We start from the raw sequence: 7,311 nt of genomic DNA on the forward strand, positions 1-7,311 counted from the left end.
GCATACAAGACAGCCCAAATTTGGAAAAGTTTTTCAAAAGACAGCAAGGTCCCTTCAAATTCTATGATCTTCAGCAAAGTTGTTATTTTAGATATGGTTAAGATACTCATCAAGATGTCACTAAGAATGTAGTTCCATATGTATTGAAACTTGTACCAGGTTTAGCCTTCAGCCTCTAATGTGATCATCTGTCTTGGGTTCCTAACCTGCTAGAAAGACTAAATGATCAATAACTGAGAGAATTCCATTCAGTTCTTTTATCCAAATATGTCATTCTACCTTCCCAAGTTACAAAGGGACCTGGAGAGACTAGTCCATTTATTCAGCAAATCAACAAGTATGTGAGAGCCAGAATAAACAAAGAGCAAGAACACAGGAATGAACAAGACAGAGATCATTCTTACCTCTTGAATTTATATTCTAGCAGTGATTGAAAACCAAACACCAGCTTAAAAAAGGCAAAATTGTGGCACCTGTAATGAGTAGAATGAATGATGCAACAAACATTGAGCTGAAATAGAGAATAATGTTGAAGGGTGGTGGGGATGAATGATAATGGTAAGGAATCTCCTTCAGGTAGAAGAAATGCTGAGAATGGGATGTGAAACCCTATACTTAAGAGTTGAAAAAAAGGTCAGTCATATAGGGTCTTATGTAGAAGTTTTAGAACTTATTCTAAGTGTAACCAGAAGTCACTGAAATGTTTTATATTTGGAGTGGTGTTATTTATGTTTTAAGATCACTTTAAGATTTTCTCTATATAGGGCGCCTGGGTGGCTCAGTTGGTTAAGCGACTGCCTTCGGCTCAGGTCATGATCCTGGAGTCCCGGGATCCAGCCCCACATCGGGCTCCCTGCTCGGCAGGGAGTCTGCTTCTCACTCTGACCCTCTTCCCTCTCGTGCTCTCTGTCTCTCATTCTCTCTCTCTCAAATAAATAAATAAAATAAAATAAAAAAGATTTTCTCTATATAAAAACTTGTTTAAACAAAAATGCCTTTTTTGATAAATTTTATTTTTTTCATTTTGGAAATAATGACACTGCTGAGTCAGTTTGATAAATATATATTGGACTTCTGTCCTGTAACATGTCATGTGTCATTTACATATGGGTGGTGTAAAGATGAGTGAAAAATGGTCCATATGTTTGTCTATTAGCTTATTCTAATTGTTGAACACTTACATGAGTTGCTTTTTTGCTGTCCATAAAATCATTTAAATTTCAAAACCAAATAGCATACTAGAATTATACTACTTCTTCACAGGTCCAGTACTGTAACCCCTGTGCCATTCAAAGAGGAATGTTGCTAGCATCAAAATCAAGTGTATTTTCTTTTCTAATACTCTGTCATATTCCAGTTTACTTTGTATTTTAACCATGACAGACTCATACAATATTCTTCTCCCAGAATTTCAGCTCTTTTCCCTCTTGGTGAAAAAATAATCTGTCTTCACAATATTCTAGAGTTTTCCATTATTTCAAAATCTGGTAATACACTGCATGGAAGCTCTTTTTATTCTTTTTTTTTTTTTTTCTGGAGACAGACTGTCCCTGAGCCCACCAGTCCCCTTCTCCAACCTGAATCAGCTGTGCTCTAGATTGGCTGCCCAGCTTACATGCAAACACTTCCCCTTCCCTGGTTCCTGAGTTCAATTCTCTTGGATCTTAGATCTTCCACTTTCATGGTTTTCTCCCACAACTTACTGGAATAACATCTTAAAAAATTTCTCAAGAAGTGCATAGACAGTAAGCCTTCTCAATCTTTATATGTCTGAAAATATTTCTTTTTTTTTTAAAGATTTTATTTATTTGAGAGAGAGAGAATGAGAGATAGAGAGCACAAGAGGGAAGAAGGTCAGAGGGAGAAGAAGACTCCCTCCTCAGCAGGGAGCCCGATGCAGGACTTGATCCCGGGACTCCAGGATTATGACCTGAGCTGAAGGCAGTAGCTTAACCAACTGAGCCACCCAGGCACCCTGTCTGAAAATATTTCTATTTAGCTTTCACACTGAGTTGACAATTTTGGCTGAGTATAGAATCATAAACTCAAAATCTTTTCCCCTCAGAACTTTAGAAGCATCCCTCCACCACCCCCACTGACTCAAAGCAGAGTTCCTCATTCTCCTTTTTTAGCCTCTATTTTCTCCTTCTATTCTTTCTCCTCATCATCTATCTGGTAAATTTCAGAATCTTGTATTTATTCTTTCTGTGTGGAATGTTCATGATGATGTAATTTTCATGTATCCTGGCCAGGCTAGGGTTAGAATTTCTAATCAGAAGACATTCTGTTTGTTCAGCTCAGGGAAATTTCATTATATTATTTTTGGATCATTTTCTCCCTTTCACATTTTTTGTTCTCTTCTGGGACTCCTATCTAGTAAGATGTTCAGACACTGGACCTTTTGGAGTAATCCTCTATTTCTCTTATCTTTTTTTTTTAATTTCCTCTTTGTTTTCTTCATATATATTGGAAGACTTCACCAATTTTGTCTTCTAGCTCTTCATTAAACCGTATTTTGGCAATCTTTCTGTTTTTTAAATTTCCAGAAGCTCCTTCTGTTTTCTCTAATCATTCTTTTTTATTATTTTTCTCCTGGTTATATAAATATAACTTCTGAATTTCTCTAAAAATAAAAATTATAAATTTTAATATTCTCTTCTGTTCCCCAAATTATCTCTGCTTGCTCTGGGTCTTGTTTTGTTAATTATGATCTTTCTCTTACATGCTCCTAGTTTTACTCACATGCCTAATGATCTCTACATGTCTCTTTATTTTAAATAATAAGTGAATAGACTAATGATTCAAAGCAGCTGAATGGCTTCCTTTGCTGCTCAATGTATACATCTATTTTTGAAAGGGAAGGAAGAAAGAGCTCTCAGTCACTAGACAGAGCCTGTCAAAGAGGACATTTCAAATTGGAGAGTACAGATCAGAAGTCTGCCTGGAGGTTTGGGTCCCCAGATATCAACATAAACAGGGTTTTAATCTAGATACGAAAATCTACCTCGGGCAACCTCAGTGGTTCCTCAGAAAATCTGTTCAATTGCTCTAGAGAAAGCCCTCTGCTGTATTTTTTTGCATGTGGGTAAATCCCAACTTACTGTCATTAGCACAGAGACATGGGCAGGTGGAAGGGGCAGGACCAGAAGAACAACTCCAGGAAAATATCCTCAATGGCTCTGATTTCAACTCCACTCCTCACCCCCAAGTTTTTCACTAGAAGATTAGCTTCTTCCTCCCTTGCAGCCCTGACATAGAGTGCTCTGGACCATAGTTTTTTTGTTGTTGTTGTTGTTCTGTTTAGTCATCCCTTCATGTCCATCGGCCTTCTGCTGCCCAGAAATGTGTTCCACTTTTGCCTTGCTAAAGAGCGTATGTGATGGGAAATAATGTTGCAGCCATCTTTGGAAAATACAATCTGCCACACTAATAAATACTACAGAAATAGCTACTAGTCAATTTCAGGAGAGCATGAAATGGGGCAGGTGTTGGGTAAGGTGAGGGGTACAGACAGAAACAACTCATTTTACCTCTATATTCCCAACTCGGGAATTGAGTTAAAACATACTTATTCAGAAGACACTTATTCAGAACATAAGGTTTCCTAATGTTTAATTTTTGTCTATGTATTTTCTACCCTTTATTATCTGCTCTTTATATTCATTAAGACATTTAAGATCTTGGGAAAAAAATGCTAGCTCCTCTATTCAATTCAACTTAAAGAATATTTACTGATATTGACTCTGTTCCAAATATGCTCATAAATTTTACATTATCTCCTCTTCCACTCAAAAATGAGTATTCCCTGATTTAAACACACAACCCATTTTGTAGCTTTTTATCTGCGTATAATATTTATGTTGTATGACTTGATGATAAGGTCTATGAAGTAAGGTCTCCCATTTTTATATGCCACCTAATGCCAAACACTTAATAAGTATTTGTTGGATTAATAAGTTTGTCTCAGAAGCTCAGAACCTAAATATTATGACTTTTAGTGAGAGAAAAATTCCTCAGGCATATTTACCTTTGTTTTACCAAAATTCTTAAAAATGTGGTTATATGATTTCTCAACCTACAGAATATAAGTGCAGTGAAATGAAAGAACTCTCCTGAACTATGAAGGGAAAAATGACTTAAGGAGCCAATCAATAAAATCATAAGACCAAAAAATTATCAAGAACAATAGCCTGAACTTGTAAATGCACAACAGTATGCATCTATTTAGAATATTCAGTGTAGAACAAACAAGCAATATGAGACTTGAAATACATAACCATGGCATTATGGCATTAGGACTAAGTATGGGAATTAGGTGGTCCAAATGCTTAGGTTCAAACTCCAGCTCCTCCATTTAATGACCACATGGCTTTGCAGGTGCTGTTTTTCCTATTTGAGCTTTTGTTTCCCCATATTTAAGAATAGAATAATAATGACTATGAGTCTTATAACATGGTAAAACTCAATAAATGTTATTATCATATGCTTTACTCTTCTACATAAAAATTACTTTAGCTACTTTCAATTTAAGAAAAGTGTGAATAGCAGTCTAGAAAGATTTCCATCTAAAATGAATCAAAAAGGAAAAAACATCAGGAAGTGTGAGAAGCAATTGATGTTCATATAACCCCTACCATTTTTAAGCAGCTGTTGTATTCCAGGCACTACTGTAAGAATTATGTATAAATTTCCTCATTAAAAACACTACTATCATAGCTATTTTTACCTTCCTTCTATATAAGAGAAAACTATGATTCAGAGATAATGCTCATGTATTTGTTAATCATTCAAATAACATTTTTGAGATTATACTGTCTGCCAAATGCTAGCATGAGAAGCAGAGCCTACAGACATAAATCATCTTCTAGCCACCATCATTTATTTCACAAACTTATTTAACTGAAATTAGTTATTTTCTACACTAGATAAGTGATTTATTATTTTATATAAACATCAAACATAAATTTTCAATGTGACAAACTGATGTACTTAATAGTTACTAAAACATGGCAAATCAATATTCAATAACATCTACAGATAAAAAACATGGAAAAGGGAAAAAATAAAAAGTATGAAATAAATCTAAACCTTTCAAATACAAGTGTTTTATTTTTTTTATTTATTTTTGAGAGAGTAAGAGCTCAAGCAGAGAGTAGGGGCAGAGGGAGAGGGAGAGAGAGAATCTTAAGCAGGCTCCATATTCAGTGCAGAGCCCAATTCAGGGCTCGCTCTCACAACCCTGAGATCAAGACCTGAGCTGAAACCAACAGTCAGACGTTTACCCAACTAAGCCACTCATGAGCCTCTTGAATACAAGTATTTTAATATGCAGGTCAAAGCACATACAACACTGCCCAAATTATTCTGTTAAACCATGATTTTATGGCATTAAATATTTCCTAAAATAGAAAACTTGAAATCTGTCATTATCTAAAAATTTTCTTCATAATATTTCCCTAACAGGATTTAACAATGTAAATATAGCACAGTTTTTTCAGGGAAAGAATGGCCCACCCCTTTTCCTGTTCTTCCTAGATGTTCTGGGTATTTGGCTATTTGTTACCCTCTTTATCATTTTTTTAAATTTGGCAACTCTGGAATCATTTAGGCAAAGGGCTAGATCTCAATGTCGTTTTAACGGGACATTTAATAAACACCATGATATATTGGCTTACTTGCATGGACTCTCAAAACGTGGTTACTTGTCTGCTCTTGAAGGTTGCTTTCATTGGGCTGAATGTTTGAGATGTGATTCAAGTGCTTTCTTCCTCTAATTCCCAGTGTGGGAGAAGTTTCCTGACTTCAGTGCTCTCTTGGCAGAAAATGATATATTCAAAAAAGAGATATTTGGTCCAGGCATTTTCAATTTTTTTCCATATTCATTACTTTATCATCCAATATCCAAATCATTACTGACAATGTGGCAAAAACCACACTACCTTAGAAGATACAATCTAAGGATCTGATGCTAGCTCTGACATTTCTTAGCTTTGTAGCCTTGGCTAAGGCATTTAACCACTGGGTCTCTCAGTCTCTCCACCTGTCATTTGGGTTATAACAGATCCACCCTGCAAAGACTGAGCAAATTAAATTAAATCATGCTCATGCAAGCAATCTGCAATATTTAAGGTACATGATTATGCTGGTATAAATCAAGAACTAACCCTACAAAATGGTATCCCATTATACCCAACCCTGTCTTAGCTGAACAGGTCCCTCATTCTTTCACCATATCCTCTTCATAGTACTTCAAAAGCTTTAGAGTCATGATTCTCTTTACCAGAGATTACAGTCCAAACCTGTAGTCTGTGTGCTCTCTCACCAATCCTCAGTTACCTTTTTTTGTTGCTAAAAATAGTATTTGTTTATTGCTTTACAGTTTACAAAGCTCTATACTGTTAAACTTGATTCATTCAACAATCCAGTAAGCTATCTATGGAAAAGGTTATCTTGTTATTATGGCTGTTGCACTGTAGCTTATGTACTACCTCTTTTTAAAAACACTTGAAGTAACAGAAATTCTAAGCCACATTTTGTAGATAGGAAAACTGAGACTCGGAGAGGCTAATTGAAAAAAAGATATTACCTTTCTCTCTCCCGGCCATTTTGGCGGCTGGTTTTGGTTGGGGCTGTCCCACATCTAAGGCAGGAAGATGGTGGCCGCAAAGAAGATGAAAAAGTTGCTGGAGTCGATCAACTCCAGACTCCAGCTTGTTATGAAAAGTGTAAGGATGTACTGGGGTACAAGCAGACTCTGAAAATGATCAGACATGGCAAAGCGAAACGTCATCCTCGCCAACAACTGTCCAGCCTTGAGGAAATCTGAAATAGAATACTATGCCATGTTGGCCAAAACTGGTGTCCATCACTACAGTGGCAATAATATTGAATTGGGCACAGCATGTGGGAAATACTACAGAGTATGCACACTGGCTATCATTGATCCAGGTGATTCTGATATCATTCAAAGCATGCCAGAACAGACTGGTGAAAAGTAAATCACGCAAAATTTTTCTTTACTAAAACTGGCCACAGCTTGTTTTAAAAAAAAAGAAAAAAAGATTATTAGTTGTAAATCCATGGGTAAATCCAGGTCTCTTCGCTATATATTCTAAGTTTTTCCTGCTAGGTAATCACCTCTCTTCTTTGTAATGGTTCTTATTGAACCATTATCCTCAACTGTATGTACTTGTCTACATTTAGCCAGCCGTTCAGTTGCTAAACTACATGTTTTAAAAATTATAATATCTCACTTATTCATTTATTTTTCCAGTCCCAGAGAAACACAAAATGATATGAGATGAGATGAGA

The 7,311-nt window shown here is 36.0% G+C and overlaps 1 pseudogene; it reads left to right on the forward strand.

Annotated features, from left to right (window-relative positions):
• The first annotated feature begins 6,637 nt into the window (after nucleotides 1-6,637).
• LOC112815029 (large ribosomal subunit protein eL30 pseudogene) lies at nucleotides 6,638-7,034 on the forward strand (annotated as a pseudogene).
• The last annotated feature ends 277 nt before the right edge of the window (nucleotides 7,035-7,311 follow it).

The sequence above is a fragment of the Callorhinus ursinus genome, unplaced genomic scaffold (genome assembly GCF_003265705.2).
Source record: "Callorhinus ursinus isolate GAN/ISIS: 27379988/994484 unplaced genomic scaffold, GSC_fseal_2.0 scaffold6, whole genome shotgun sequence".
Classification (NCBI taxonomy): Eukaryota; Metazoa; Chordata; class Mammalia; order Carnivora; family Otariidae; genus Callorhinus; species Callorhinus ursinus.